Source organism: Ovis canadensis, chromosome 22 (assembly GCF_042477335.2).
Source record: "Ovis canadensis isolate MfBH-ARS-UI-01 breed Bighorn chromosome 22, ARS-UI_OviCan_v2, whole genome shotgun sequence".
NCBI classification, from domain to species: Eukaryota; Metazoa; Chordata; class Mammalia; order Artiodactyla; family Bovidae; genus Ovis; species Ovis canadensis.
This window is the reverse complement of record NC_091266.1, coordinates 58,226,417-58,243,382: the sequence shown is the minus strand read 5'-3', so window position 1 is coordinate 58,243,382 and position 16,966 is coordinate 58,226,417. Positions and strand designations below refer to the sequence as shown.

The following is a 16,966-nucleotide window of genomic DNA, read 5'->3' as shown; positions in this document are numbered from 1 at the left end:
ACGGCCAACCATTCCTAACCACAGAATCCTCCGCCAGCAGCATCCAAGACAGCAACCAGGGCACCTTCAGAGACTCCACCAGGACTGGGCTTTTCGAGGGACATCTCAGTGAGGAAAACACCAAACAACAAACCAACCTAAGGGCTGTGTATTATAATCACAGATGCCCGTTTCATCCTAAATAAACAGTAAAATAGAAAAAATAAAATGGTTATGAGAAACACTCTCTTCTTGTCACGTCTGTGTACTCCTGGAAATCTTTTTTTTTTTTCTTATTCCTGTAAAGTACAAGATATCTCAATAGCAACATAAACACCATGTTATCTACTAGTTACTATAGCAACTACATTCATGTAATTTGCTCATGCCTAAATTAAAGCTGCCTAGGGTAGCTTTAACTTACATATCTCACATATGACTTTTTTGTCCGTGTTTTTCATTAGTGAGAATCGTGTCTCTCAGATGGTAATCAGCATGTTGTAACCCTCTGCCTTACTCAGAGCTAACTTTTGCCATGACCTGACTTTGTTTCCCCCATGACTTGTAGGTATTCCTCAAAGAAAGGACATGCACTTTTTTATCCTAATGTTTTAATCTCTCTTTCGCTCTCTTTTAATTTTTATTGGAGTTTAGTGGCTTTACAATGCTGTCTTAGTTTCTACTGTTCAGCAATGTAAATTAGCTATAATAGATACATATCCCCTCTTTTTTGGATTTCCTTCCCATTTAGGTCACCACAGAGCATTGGATAGATTTTCCCACGCTATAGGGTAGGTTCTCATTCGTTATCTGAGAACATGCTCTCTTAGTGGCATATTTATTCCAAGAGGGTGGAGGAGGGGTTATGAAGGAGAAACAACTTTTCCATCCAAAAGGAACAGGAGCATCTACACAGCAATGAACTTCACTGCTCTTGAAATCGTCCATTTTTTCCTAACTCTTCATACAACACAGTATAAAAGATATAACCTAAAAAAGGGTGTGATGGAAAGAGGTACCGAGATCCACTCAAGGAAAAGGCACAATAGTTAATCATCTCTTCTCTCGCATCCTTCCTTCAGTCCTACAAAATAAACAAGTTGAGAAGCTCTTCGATTTTTGTGACTGTAAGCAATATGGTGGATTAATGTTCCTAAATGCTAGCACTGAATACATGAATTCATTGTTCAGAATGTTCTGGATGAGTCAGTAGCTAAGTCCTATTAATTCCGTTATATATTCTTATTTGTGTCTGCTCTGGAATAGAGCCAGGAGAGGAATGTTGTCATGAAGAAACCCATGAAATATACCTACCTTTGTAAAATAATGCATTTCAAACTAAAGATTGGCTATGCTTCTCTTAACCCAAAATTCTCAGTGGCCCCACTGAGACATGCAACAAGTTTCTCAAAAATCACATTGGCACATCAATCACATAGCTGTTTACAATTGTTCAGTGAATGTTTAACCAAGATATATTCAGCTGGAATTAAACCAGGATGGATTCCTTAGAAGAGCCATCAGGATCACTGTCCAACATAAGAACCCTCAGGACAGTGGGAAAGTCTGTAAATGTCCCTTCGCAGGGCTTTTAAAGGGCTCTGGATTCGGCAGCGGGGAGACCTGTCTTTAATATCTTCATTACTGCTTCCGATGCATTGCCAGTGTCATTAATTCACACTGGCATTTCATTAAATGGGATTCTCTTTGCAAATACTACTTTATATTCTTTCTTTTTCCCTGTAAGTCTTTAAATCTGAGCGCATTTTGAGCTGATTGTTCACGGCAGTGTGGACCCTTGGAAAAGCAGTCACAAAATGACCATGTGCCTCTGGTCTGCAGCACGCCTTTCCATTTGCTGGTTTAATCCTCCATACCTGAGCCATTTCCCAGTCGGTCCTTCACATCATCTCAGGTTAATCTGTCAAACATTTCAGACAGCCAAGCCAGTTTCCAATTGCTAAGGACTTTGCCACAAGCACCATGTCTGTTAATAAGATTTTCATTTGGAAAGATGCCAGGGCATCTATGTTTTCTATCATATATAAATACTGAGATTTAATAGCTTCAGGTTTTGTTTAATGTTAGCGTCAACTATTAAAAAAAAAAAAGGGTTCGCAAATGCCTGGCCCGACAGTGAAAGGCCCACTGACAGCTATTTGCAAGGGTAATGTTGTGGAAAACAACATCCATCTTGGAAACAGTTTCATTAGCCCCATCTAGCTGACCTCTCCACATAATGTTGTCAAATGTGACGGGCATCAGATTATTGGGAATATGGAGATCAATAAATATGCAACACCGGCGCTTAGAATGCTTCTGGCATCAGAGCCATACAAATGCCATCTAACACGGCTTGGAGTCGCTGTCATCTGTCACACCAGCTAGTAAATAGACAAGCTTAAGGGGAAGGCTATCCATAATGGTAGAATATATGGGTGAAGATGAATTAGACGGGCACTGTATAGTCAGGATTCTGATGCATGAAGGCTCCAGAAGAAAAACACCAGGCACACGCTGGAGCAGCAGCCTGCCTTCTGTGGGGAATCAATGCAAATTCTTGCCACATGGTCAAAAGCTGCCCGGTGGTCCTGCTTCTGTGTGTTTGATGTCAGCTGCCAAGGGAGCATTGACTGCCTTTGGGATGCTTGCTAGAAACTTGGAGCATCCCGAGTCCATTTCTGACACCCTGAGGCAGCCAGATCACCCACCCCCACAAATTCCTGTGTGTGTGTGAATCGCACGATGTCTTTCAGTGTGGTGGTAACCCAAGGCCAAAGAAAGCACCTGCACCCTCCGATTACATTTGCCTCAAATGCCTACAACGTTGGGTTCACAAAAGAACAACCTGGTTGGACTGCTAAAGGAAACTCTCACCCCAGCTGGTGGTCATCAAATTGCCCACATCATCAGACCTTTGGGAAGTGCTACTGTGACAACTTCTCCATCAGGCCACCCTCTTCTAAGATCCCTACCTGCCCAGCCTGCTGGAAGCTGAACCCCACTGCCCACTCTTTGTGCTTATCACTACCTAACGATCCCGGCTGAGGCACTTGCTCCGTTCTCGGTAGTGTTTTCCGAAGTCCCCAGAACAGGCAGCCCTGTTAATAAACCCTTGTACCCCTCCAAAAACTGCTTGGAGCAACTTAAAGAAAGAATGTGTCTGCCAGTGCAGGAGACGCAAGAGAGGCAAGTTTGATTCCTGAGGGGGCGGGAAGATCCCCTGGAGGAGGGCATGGCAACCCACTCCAGTACTCTTGCCTGGACAATCCCATGGACAGAGGAGCCTGGCGGGCTACAATCCACAGAGTCTCAAAGAGTCAGACACAACTGAGCATGGCACAAAAAGAAAGGCTAGTTCTTGAAACATCAAAACACAGAGGATGTGAGCCATGCAAAGGCATATACCCAGACACCCCAGGCCGGAACAAACACGTTCCTCAAACCCAAGTCATGTCGCAGACCAATGATGAGCAGCATGCTTCTGCCCCTCTAGGTTTTAAGAAATGTCATTCATCTCTATGGAAAAGAGAACAAACAAGAGGCATAAAGGTATTTTTGAAGTACACTGTTATGAGGTACTTGGCTAGTAATTTGCAGCCTAGGTACACAACATACCTTTTAGCACGGCTATTTATCTCTCAGGGAGAATGCTGCCGTACTTACGATAAAGGCTCTGTTGGACCTCTTCATCAATAGCAAACCTTTAAGCACAGCACATCTCATAAATAGGAGTTCCACTAACACAGACTTCAAAAGGATAGAACTTGATAATTCAAAAATAGAGCTATATTAAGTGTTCCAGCAGTCCATCCATAAAAGCCGTCGTATATTCCAAACGCCAGAGTCCTTCAAGCAACATGACAGGTCTATTAGAATAATAGCAGGGGAAAGCATAATTACAAGTAATCATTGGCTGGAAAGGAGCTAGTTGTTTTTGTAGAGCAAAATGCTGCTCTGAGCCCCCTGGAAAATGTAGCCAGAGCAGCTACCGTGAGAGCAGATAACCATCGAAAATAACCACGGCGCAAACCCTGCACTATTTATTTCTATTTATTAAGAACTCTTTGTATACCTTAATGTTTTCCTGGTGAAATCATCTTAATTTGAGCCCACATTTTCTTTGGATAAGATTATCACGTAATTGCTACTTACTGGCCACTATTTTCTATACATTTGTTGGTCAAACAGTTAGGGTGTCTGTCTTTTCCAGCCCGGCAGAGATCATTCCGTCAAGCACGGGCTGCTGGCTGGCTCTGTGGAGCCATATTGAAAATACACCATGTCCCTGAAAGGATAAAGAAAGTTTGGCTGGGCGTTATGTTTTAATCCATAGATTGATGACTCTAGCTCTGTCAAAGGATGGGGCTGTTTCTCATTAGGGATGGCAAAAGAGGAGACATCTGGGCCCATTTCCCCATGGACGGGACTGCACCCCCTCCCCATCAGGAAGCCCATTCATCTGGTGGATTTGTGTTTATCCTCCTCCTTAATTAGATGGCTGTCAAGCACTTTAAAGTTTCCAAAAATGCATGGAGAATAACACACCCCAGCTGAGTCTTGTCAACAAGTCCAGGAAGGAGTCAGAGCAGGAGTCTTTAGCTCCAGTTTGCAGATGTGCAAATGGAGGTTCAGGAAAGGAAGGGGCTCCCCAGAGGTCCCACAGCTGACCTTCTCCCCATGCCATCGTCCTGCCCTGACAAAATGCTTGCTTTGCACCTGGTTCTCCATCTCACTGGCTCTGTGGGACACACCCATGAAGATAAAAGTCACTCACCAGGTACTGCTGCGCAGGTGCCAACTGGGTCTCAACACTCGGAAGTGGGTCACATGCTCAGCCTCTGGACTGCAGGGAGGTGGGGCAGAGGTTCACACCTGATGCGGAAGGCAACCAGGCTACCTGTGTAAAGAAGGACACAATCAAGTCCGACTCACCGAGGTCTTGGTGTTGTTCACTTCCCTAACACTGGCTGATCTGCAGGTACCAGGCACGGAAGGAGGTGGCAGGGGAAGGGAGTGGAGAATGGCGGAAATAAAATGAAATCTAATTTTTAGCCCAGATATAAGAAAAATGCAACTCTGAATGACTCAACCTCATAACGGTAGGTAGAGTCGACATGAAACACACAGGACAGACACCGGGCAGCCAGGGAACCAGTGTTTCCAGGAAGCACGTGTACCAACTTTCTAGCAATCTGATGCTGAGCCATTGACTTAACCTCACTGAGCCTCAGTGTCCTCATCTGGAAAATGGGAGTAACAAGACTGCCTGTCTCCAAGGGCTGTTGTAAAAGTAGTTGGCCCACGGATGCCACCAGCAGAGTTCAGGGTGCACAGAAGCACTATTAGATGCCCTCCTTTTGATACCCCATAGGAAGCCAGAGGATGGAGTGATCCATGGTCTCTGGTTCTTAGGAAAGGTCTCCTGGAGATGGCTGGAGACTAGCTGGTCCTTGGAGGACAGAGGGCAATTCTCCACAGAGCAGCATCCTAGGCCTTGTCCTGGGAGTCCAGAAACTCAAGAGGCCTCCTGCCAGGGGCTCATTTCTAATAAAAAGCCTTACAGAAGATCCCCTAGGTTTATTGATATGTTTGCTTCCCACTTAGACTCTTAGCAACATGGTGTGAGTCTGGACTTTTGGATTTCATTGGTATACCCATGTTGGTTATAAAGTTGTAATGCATAATCTGGCTCCTTCCCCCACTCAAAATATTCAACTTTAAAATTAATTTGGTTTTGAAATACAACACCAGGATATATCTTCAAAGCAAAGTTAGAAATCCCAGTCTCGTGAATATATTTAGAATTTAGGCTATTAAGATATTTAAGCTTGAGAAGAGCTGGATCTTTCAATGGTGGTGGTGGTGGTTTAGTCACTAAGTCGTGTCCAACTCTTGCGACCCCATGGACTGCAGCCCACCAGGCTCCTCTGTCATGAGATTCTCCAGGGAAGAATACTGGAGTGGGTTGCCATCTCCTTCTCCAGGATTTTTCCATACTGTGGAATAAACTTCCAATAATGTTTAGCAAGACCGTATCACACATCAAATGTACATGCTGCAGAGATAAGACATCAAGAAAGAGGATGGTGATGATGGTGGTGGTGGCGGCGATGTGATGGTAACCATGACAACTGTGCAAGAGGAGGATGCTCAGGGTTGGTTCTGAGAAAGGGATCCAGGCAGGTGAAGGACAATGATCTATCAATCCACATGAAGGTGAGTCATGAATGTGGGCCTGGGACCTGAGACAATGCACTTTCCAGCTTCTTCAGAATGAAGAGCTCTGTCTAGGCTAGCTGCAGATCGCCAGACCCAGAGATCTGTCAAAAGGATAAGCTCTGAAGATCATCCACCCCAAATAACCATTTTAGGCATGTCTTGGACTTGGGAAAGGTTCCGACAGAAGTTAACCCAAGTAAGTAAGAACCTGTAACAGTACTAAAAATCCACACACCTCCTGTTTTACTGAAAGCCACACGTGTCCCTGGCACTCGATCTTTGGAAACTGGCCGGGCACGTGTCCTGGCCCTCCCCTCCTTGCCCCACCATCAGGTTCACAGGATGATTTCTGAAATCACTTCTCAAAGGAAAGCCTCATTACCCAGTGACATGTTGTAATCCCAACCAATGCTTCCAGAAAAGTTTCAATGTCCATTACATTAGCTAGCCTTAAAACTGAATACAAATCCATTTTAATCAATATGTTGTAATAAATAGATATTAAGGCACATGGCACTAATGTACAGGTAGGCTAATTAAAGCGCCAGCATTTGCAGCACTCACATACCTCAATTTTCTCTACAAAATCCTTATTGAACCACTACCTTAAAAAAAATAATTGCATTTGCAATTAGAAACACTGAAGTTACATTATCGATTTTCTGCTAAAAACCTTTTTAGTAAACAAGCACAAACTACATTCATTAAATGTAAGTGCTTGGAGCTATGGTGTGAAATTCAATTCAGCCATTATCATGAATTACACTGATTATTGCTGTAATTATTTTCTCTTGGATACAACTGCATTTCTGTCCCTTGCTAGTTCTGTTGGACATATAACCATGTTCATTTTATAGCTAATAATACTCAACTGTAGTCCCAGCAATTACTATCACTTATACAAATCATTAAGTTAAGCTACGGGTACCTAGTAAGATTCAAAAAAATTAAGTAAAACATCCTTTTTTTTTTTACCCTTTAAATAACTAATAGCATTAGAGAACAAGGGAAATTATAGATGTTAACTGATTTACACTGCAATCTCTAATCACCTGAACTTGACTTGTCAGAAATTTCTGCTGTCCTAAGCACACCTTTTGAGAAGAAACCCACCAACAGACTCTTTTTTTTTCCCCAGAAATGAACAGTCGATGGACAGGATTATATATCTGAAGCATTCTCGGGAAGGAAAAAAGCCATGATCAATTGGTGTGTTCAAAAAAAGAGATTTTGTATTTTAGTCAGAGCGAAAAAATGATCTTGCCTTGTATGTGCTTGCTTATTTAGGTGTCTTATTAACTAAACAGATTTTTAAGAGAGAAAATTCCACTTTCCTTTTTCGTCCAGAGGCAGCTGTAGTTTTCCACCGTTTTTAATGTGAATCCTCTAGGGAAAACAGGTGTTTTTCAAAGGAGACTTCGCATTCTTCCCTGAGGCAAGGGTGCTGCGCTGACCTGGTTGAAGGCAGATGCTTCTGGGCATATTCCCTCAAAGTGAATATATTCTCCAGGGACTCTGGTGGGGAACCACCCCCATAGGAAAACTGGTGGGGAAGAAGGGAAGTCAGAGAGACGACACTTTTAACATTTGTACTTGCATATGCCATCTGATGCAAAGAGCTGACTCATTGGAAAAGACCCTGATGCTAGGAAAGATGGAGGGCAGGAGGAGAAGGGGGCAACAGAGGATGAGATAGTTGGATGGCATCAATGACTCAATAGACATGAATTTTAGCAAGCTCCGGGAGATGGTGAAGGACAGGGAAGCCTGGTGTGCTGTAGTCCGTGGGCTCACAAAGAGTTGGACATGACTGAGCAACTGAACAACATCAACAATGTATATAAAGATGGAAACAGCATATTTCACCACAAGAGGATTTGCAGGCTATGATCTCTAGACTGGGGACAGAATCCTAACCCACCAACAGAAAGGCCCCTGTCCCACGTGCCAGGGCCATGCTCCAGAGCCCTGATGAAAAGATGTCACTCACAAATAGCAGAAAGGCTCCCTCCCATTCACTTTAAGAGCCCTTTCAGAAGTGGTCCCCCCCAAAAAAAATTATAATAAAAAAAGAAGTGGTCCCAACTCTGGGCGAAAGCCTGGGGTGAGATGTAAAGGACGCAGAGATGCTCCCATGGGAGACCCCAGGGGACAAAAGGGAGATGCCTTCTCAGGGGCATCACCATTTTCACAATAAACAATGTTTTTTATTTATATGTCAGATATTTTGTGATTGCTGTTTAGTTTCTAAGTCGTGCCCATCTGAACCTTTTGCAACCCCACAGACCACAGCCTACCAGGCTGCTGTGTCCATAGCATTTTCCAGGCAAGAATACAGGAGAGGGTAGTCATTTCCTTCTCCAGATCTTCCTGACCCAGGGATAGAACACACATCTCTTGGGTCTCCTGCATTGACAGGCAGAGCCCTCAAGGAAGTCCCACGTTATATATTGGACTGGCCAAAAAGTTCATTCAGGTTTTTCCTTAACCTCTTACAGAAACCCAAATGAACTTTTTAGCCAACTCAATAATTCATTTCATTTTTTTAGAAGTGGAGGAAGGAGGTATATGACTTATCTCAGGCATGTGTGCTCAACTGTATCCAACTCTTGCAACCCCATGGACTGTATCCCACCAGACCCCTCTGTAAGTAGGATTTCTCCAGGCAAGAATACTGGAGTGGGGTGCCATTTCCTCCTCTAAGGGATCTTCCCAACCCAGGGATCAAACCCTTGTCTCCTGCGTCTCTTGCTTGGCAGGTGGATTCTTTACCACCAGTCCCACCTGGGAAGCCCCATATAGCTTATAGGAATCCACAAACAAAATTTTACCAATTAAAAGAGAAAAGGTTAAGTGGGTGTGACCTAGAGGGGAACTGGGTTCCCACAACCCTTCAAATTGCTGGAAGCTATTTTGGCACAGAGCTTCCTAGTGGCCAAAGCAAAATGAAAAACACAATCTTATAGACATAAGATTCACTGTTAGCAAAAGAAATGTAAATTGAAAAATAAGTAAAAAAAAAAAATCTTTTCATTTGAAAAGAAACATATAAGCAAAATCTGATGTTAGGATTCAGAAATCAAGAATTAAAGGCATCTAATTTTTTTTTTAAATCAGGTATTACTTCTTTCCTAATTTTGCTGTTGTTGTTTTTCATGAAGCACATCAGTTGAAGTTCTGATGCTAACTTTAACTATACTGAGAATAAAAAAGAAAGAAAATAGAACAAAATCATATTGTTAACATATCATAAAGGCTGAGCAGCTGGAATATACTAGGTATGTACTATGTTAAAGCCAGGCTTATCTGCCTGCAGTGCAGGAGCCACTGGTTCAATCCCTGGGTCAGGAAGATCCCCTGGAGGAGCAAATGGCAGCTCACTCTGGTATTCTTGCCTGGGAAACCCCAGGGACAGAGGAGCCTAGTGGGCTGCAGTCCCCTGGGGTTCAAAAGAGTTGGACACCACAGAGTGACTGATCACACACACACATAAGACATATACTATGTTAAAGCACATTTAATTACCTCTAAATTAGCTGATTTATATCATCATTTTGGAGTCATTAGAATTTTCCCAAAGCTGCTAAATGAATTTTCTGACCATTTTTGGCCATTTAAAGTGTTAATTGGTATCATGCATTCAGTATAAGAAGTCACTTTGCTATTCTAAAAATGTCTTTAAGAATCTTTTTTTTAAAAGAATATTTCTTGCTGCTTCTCCCATCTGGGAAATTACCTGCAATAATTGAATACAGTTTCAAAATGTTCAGAACTCAGAAGTCTCAGCATCCTCCTTGCATTTATTTTGAATAAATAGGCATCTTTTTTTTTACTCAATGCGATTGATAGTAATGATACACATATATCAAAGGAACCAGCAAAAGAAGAGATAAGTGCCACTCTAAAACAAGCAGGGACATGTACTCTTGACTTCTGCCCCCAAGGAAGAAAAGATTTTTAAAATGCTAACAATTTGGCTATATCCGGTTGTCTGCCTGGCTAGGGTTCTTCTTGGGGAATCCCATTAAAGAATTCAATAGACAGGCTTGAAAATTCAGAAAAGGGAAAATTAAATTCCTAGAGATAGTCAAGAATATCTTATTCATAAAGGGCCCTTTCCACAGGAGCTTGGAAATGTGTAATATAACCTTCAAAGTAAAAACGGTTTGTTGCATTAGTTCTGCTTAGCTGACCATGAATGCTAATTGCAGGAAGAATTGACTGTGCCCAATACCTGGGGGCAGGAACACACAAAAGTGACTGGGAAAGGCCAACAATGGAAAAGGTAAAAATGAACATCCACTTCCGTGTTCAACTCAACGTGATCTGCAGCAAAACCCTAAATTACAATGAAGCTAGTGTGTGCCTCCTGCCCCTCAGAGACGCGAAGCAAAAAGAGAGGCAGCCACAAAGATATTGGGTTTGGGGGGCAAAAATAATACATGCTTTTTCTCTTGTTTGTCTTATTCAGCCACGCTTCTTTCACCCCCTTTTTCTCTAGTCCAATTGTGGCAGTTCCTTTACAGGGTCAGGAACCTTAGTCTGTGGGTCAAGTGTCCCATTTTGCAGGATATTTCCACATGAGAGGCACCTGGCTGGTGGAAAGAAGACTTTGGAGTAAGGATAGGCTTGAAAGTGAATTCCAGCTCTGTAATCTATCTGTGTGACCTTAAGCAAGTCACAAAAGCCTCTCTGGGCCTCAGTTTCCTCATTCTTAAAATGGGAACAATAGTGTCCAGATCACAGAATTCTGAAGAGAGAGTGAAAAAAAATTTGTAAAGTGTGTGGTACATAAGAAATCCCGAATGCTACCTTCTGAATATTTCCCACAGACATGGAAGCTGCTAGAAAGTCTTGCAGCACACTCAGCATCCTTGCCCCGTCTTAGGAAGAAGAGCCTCTGTCCCACCCCCAACCAGACCCGATTGGCCGAGTAAGAATACCTGGCAGAGGCTCAGCCAATCAGATCCTCTCTCCCTGGAATGTGAAATTGGGCCTGAGGTTGTTAGGGATGGGAGCTATGTGGTGGCCATTAGTGCTTTATGTCACAACAGAGGATGAGCTGGCTGGATGGCATCACCGACTCAATGGACATGAGTTTGAGTAAACTCTGGGAGTTGGTGATGGACAGGGAGGCCTGGCGTGCTGCAGTCCATGCGGTCGCAAAGAGTCAGACAGTACTGAGCAACTGAACTGAGAGGGAAGAAAAACCAATGTGTGCTCATCTGTACCATTAATAATCCCCACGGGCCGATCATTAAAATCATAGGGCATTTTTTGAGCCAAGATTGTTAACACAACCATTACTAAAAATTAAATTATGTAAACTTACAAGTAAATAAATTGTATTAATAACAAAGGTAGTGAATACGCAACACTCATCACTTCCTCATGATTTCCTATTATTTTACACTACTGCGATGATTTTTCATCTTATTTCAAGTATGGTCTTGAGATTGCTGACATCCCTGCATCTGCAGGATGGAAACGCTGCACGAAGGTATGCTCCCAGGCATCTCTGCCCACTCCACCTTCACATCGGCAGCTTCAAACCAGAATACGCGTGTGTGCTAAATCGCTCAGTCGCGTCCAACTCTTTGTGACCCCAAGGACTGCAGCACACCAGGCTCCTCTGTCCGTGGGATTCTCCAGGCAAGAATACTGGAGTGGGTTGCCATTTACTCCCCCAGGGAATCTTCCCAACCCAGGGATCAAACCTGCATCTCCTGCATTTCAGGCAGATTCTTGACCACTGAGCTACAGCGGAAGCCCCACCGTGGGAATATTTACACCGCTAGCAAACACTCCAGCTCGAAGTGTTTCTCCCCAACTAGAAAGCTGGTTGTTAGACAGAACAGCCTTGGACAGCAAGGAGATCAAACCAGTAAATCCTAAAGGAAATCAACCTTGAATATTCATTGGAAGGACTGATGCTGAAGCTGAAGCTCCAATACTTTGGCCACCAGATGCAAAGCGCTGACTCATTGGAAAAGACCCTGATGCCGGGAAAGACTGACGGCAGGAGGAAAAGGAGATGACAGAAGATGAGATGGTTGGATGGTATCATCAACTCAATGGACATGAGTTTGAGCAAACTCCGGGAGATAGTGAAGGACAGGGAAGCCTGGCACGGTACAGTCCATGAGATCTCAAAGAGTCAGACATAACTGAGCAAATGAACAACAATCAAGACAGAACAGCAATGAAGAAAACTTCTAAGTGGGGGCAATGGGGCAGGGAATGAGGCAGGGGCTACAGGGAACAGAGACAGGTGTGGCGAGAGTATGCAAGTTCTCCTAGTCTCAGGCTGCTCCGTTCCAGGGGTGGAGCTGTACTGATCTCAGATTCCGACAAAACATCCCCATAGCCTTATAGCCAATTCCTTTGTTAGGCAGAAACTAGCTCACGTTTGGCTTCTGCATTCCAGCCTCCACCAATGAACTGGACATAAAAATCAATGAGAACGCTGCACTCTCTCTTTTGGGGTCATTTTAATCTATTCTTAGCCAAGCATAGAAATAAAGCCCTAATCACTGGTCAGCCATTGTTGAGATTTTTTTTTTCTAGTCTCTATGTAACATTCCATGTATCCTGGAGATATTCCTGCTATTTCTACCTCGTCCCCAAGAACAATTGTGCGAGAGTCTGGTTGGCTAGACCCCACGGGCTCGCTGACTCCCCAGTGGCACTTGGTGCTGCTCAGACTGACTTTTATGTAACTACTCCAAGCTGTGTGTTAATTACTGTGACACCACACCAATGATCCAATTAGCCTTTAAATGTTTGTTTAAGAAAAAGCTCTGTTCATCACAAAGATTGGATGACTGGTAGGAAACTAGAACATTTGGTATGCTAAGTGATCCGAGAGCTGGCTTTTCACATATCAGGCAGGCCCATTAGATTTTCCAGGAAGATAAAAATGCTTTTAATCTTGAAATTTCCTTCAAAGAAGCAGAAACTCCAGCTGTTTACTGGTTACCCCTTTTTCTGCCTCCCTGTATCCCCACTGCCTCCATGCTTCTCTTGGCTAAATTTTCTTTCCTTTTAATAATGGTTTTGAGCCCAGCAAAATCTGTCTTCTCTTCAAATCTGCTGGTGTTCAAGGTATTGAAACGACAGATAGTCCCTAAACAGAAAAGAAAGAGTAGAGACAGAAATGAATCCAGAGTGGTTCTCCTCCTGCGTTTGGCAGGTGAGATATCCTGGCATCTGCACAGAAAGGTAAACTTAAATACAAACAGCCCATGAAGTACACGTGGAGATTTAAATTTTTATCACCAGCTCACACACGTCTCCCACCGTTAACTAATGCCTTCTGAAATCCATGTAATGACTACAATGTGCATCTTGGCAGCTGGCTGACAGATTCAAGCTCAACTTCCTGTCTCATCAAAATCCTAAACATATTCAAAGAGTCATTTGCACATATGCCTGAATTAGGACTTGAAAAACAAGTTATTTAACCTGCCCTCTGATCCAGCTAATAATCTGAAAACAATTCGGTCAATATGGAAATTGTACATAAATATTTGACTTCATAGAGGATGGTCCATTTCCCAAGAGTCACGAGGAGATGTTGTTGTTGTTGTTGTTGTTGTTGTTGTTGTTCAGTCGTTCAGTTGTGTCCGACTCTTTGTGACCCCATGGACTGCAGCACGCCAGGCTTCCCTGTCCTTCGCTATCTTCTGGAGTTTGCTCAAACTGAAGTCCATTGAGTCGGTGATGCCATCCAACCGTCTCATCCTCTGGCATCCCCTTCTCCTCCTGCCTTCAATCTTTCCCAGCATCAGTCTTTTCCAGTGAGTCGACTCTTCACATCAGGTGACCAAAGTATTGGAGCTTCAACTTCAGCATCAGTCCTTCCAATGAACATTCAGGACTGATTTCCTTTAGGATTCACTGGTTTGATCTCCTTGCAGTCCAAGGGATTCTCAAAAGTCTTTTCCAACACCACAATTCAAAAGCATCAATTATTCAGTGCTCAGCCTTCTTTATAGTCCAACTCTCATATCTGTACATGACTACTGGAAAACCCATAGCTTTGACTATATGGACCAGAGTTAAAAAACATCTATTTAAAAGCTCACTTTTTCCTTTCAAGGCTTATTATTACTCACAGTTGATTTCTACCCGGATAAAATTTAGCTTTTCTTTATGACAAGGTTCAGCAAACCAGCCAAAATCTAAATGTAGCCTGTCACTATTTTTATAGGTGGTGCTAGCTCAGAATGGTTTTCAGTTTTACATTTTTAAAAGTTTTTTAAAATCAAAAGAAGAGTTTTTCACGATGTTTGAACATTTTTTGAAATGCAAACTTCACAGTCCAAATATGACATTTTATGAAAACACCCCCGGGCCCACTCAGTTATGTGACCTCTGGCTGCTCTCACCCTTCAATGCAGAGTTGAGCAGTCGCAACAGAAACTGTTCAGCAAAACCTCAAATATTTACTATCTGCCCTTTACATAAAAAGTTTGCCACCCCCTACTATGGTGCTGGAGAAGACTCTTGAGAGTCCATTGGACTGCAAGGAGGTCAAAAATCAGTCCATCCTAAACGAAATCCACCTTGAATATTCACTGGTAGGACTGGTGCTGGAGCCGAAGCTCCAATACTTTGGCCACCTGATGTGAAGAGCTGACTTACTGGAAAAGACCCTGGTGCTGGGAAAGACTGAAGGCAGGAGGAGAAGGGGACAACAGAGGATGAGATGGTTGGATGGCATCACCAACTCAATGGACATGACTTTGAGCAAGCTCTGGGAAATAGTGCAGGACAGGAAAGCCTGGCATGCAGTCCATGGGGTCACAGAGTCAGACATGACTGAGCAAATGAATACACACACTTTAAGAAAGAGAAATTGGCTGAGCAAACCAAATTTGTAAAGTACACTGTTTTCCAGCATTTCTTTCATTTCTTAGTAAGAAATGTTTCTGAACAGAGAGTGGCAAAGTGGTTTTTTGTGTAGGGAATTTTGTCACCAATTACTCTACTAGATAACACATGCCAGGGGTCTTGCACAGTGCTGGTATACAGCAGGTACTAAATAAATACTCTCACTGTTCCCTTGGTGCCTGCCTTCCTTCACATGGGACCACCTCCACTTATTGTTTGTTGGTTTCTTTTTATTTTTGTTTCTGTCCTGAGCCAGCACTTCTCGCCCTGAAGCCTGTCCCTCCCCAGGGTCTAATTGCTCTTGAATTTCCCAGGACCTTGCCTTGAGTCCAGCAAATCTCTCTTTAAAAGCTAGTTTCTCTGAAAACAATTCGGCACAATAACGAGGCCATCATGTGCTGATGGGGGATTGCAAGCATATCTATCACCAATGAAAAAGCTGTATTTATATCTTGGCAAAATCCATTCATCCTTTGAAGTGCCCAGAATCCTCCAGCAAGCATCACAAATCCACCTAATGCGCCCAGTTCTCAACTTTGTATCTGAGTCTCTGGTTTAGCTGACAGATGTTTAAATTCCTGGAAGGTCCACACAGCCAGACAAATCCCAAGTGGGCTGTCCAGAAGCCCAAGGGTGTTAAGTTACCTCCATCAGCCGAGGGCAGTGGAACCCAGACTCACAAGTTGCCCCTGGAGATCTTTTCTCTGGCTTTGGAAGATAATCATAGGGACCATGATGCAGAAATGTGGAAGGTTCACAGCCTCGCCTCCCGAGCATCTCGTGGAAGGGGACCCATCGAACCTCTTCTTTCCAGACACCCAGCCACTGTCACCCAACCTGGCCACCATCCCCACACCACACACGAGGTCTTCCCTCCACACCTCGGATCCTACTGGTTCACTCGCTGGGAATACACTTGTCTCCCTCCCTTCTCTTCTCTTTGGTTGTCTCATGGTAGCATCTCTCCTTGGCAGCTATTATCACAGATTGATGGTCACCTCCTATGAGCAGCCTCCCTTGATTCCCAGAAATCTCAGTGGAGCTACTTCTTCAGAACATTGGATGTAAACCTCTATTACAGCAAATACTGGCCCATCTTGTGATTATTTATATACCTGCCCCTTCTCTCTGGAGAAGGCAATGGCACCCAACTCCAGTACTCTTGCTTGGAAAATCCCATGGGCGGAGGAGCCTGGTGGGCTGCAGTCCATGGGGTCGCTAAGAGTCAGACACGACTGAGCGACTTCCCTTTCACTTTTCATTTTCATGCACTGGAGAAGGAAACGGCAACCCACTCCAGTGTTCTTGCCTGGAGAATCCCAGGGACGGGGAAGCCTGGTGGGCTGCTGTCTATGGGGTTGCACAGAGTCGGACATGACTGAAGTGACTTAGCAGCAGCAGCAGCCCCTTCTCTCAATACCTTACCCTGGAGCCCACTCTGAGCCTGGCATATGGGGGACATTCAACAATTATGTGCTCAGTGGATTCAAGTCCACAGCCTGGGACTTCCCTGGTGGTCCAGTGGCTAAGATTCTGTGTTGCCAATGCAGGGGGCCCAGGTTCGATCCCTGGTCAGGGAACTAGGCCCCACATGCTGCAACTAAGACACAGCTTAGCCAAACAAATAAACAAATATTATAAATAAATGAAGTCCACAGCCTCCCTGGACTTCATTTACCTATGACTCCTTTAGAAGCTCTTGCTAACCTCTTAAATAACAGATGCTCATGTATGCCGCCCATTGGACTGGACCACAGGTTCCTCCAAGAAAGGACTATGTCTTATTGAATTGTATCCACTGCCCTGTCTACCACAGAGTATGTGCCCCATAAATAAGCAACTCCATGTCAATTATAGTCTTTAAACCAAG

At 43.7% G+C, this 16,966-nt stretch overlaps 1 non-coding gene across 1 annotated transcript; it reads left to right on the top strand.

Annotated features, from left to right (window-relative positions):
• The first annotated feature begins 16,603 nt into the window (after positions 1-16,603).
• On the top strand, positions 16,604-16,676 carry TRNAG-GCC (transfer RNA glycine (anticodon GCC)). The gene has a single exon. It is a non-coding gene; the product is annotated as a tRNA-Gly (tRNA).
• The last annotated feature ends 290 nt before the right edge of the window (positions 16,677-16,966 follow it).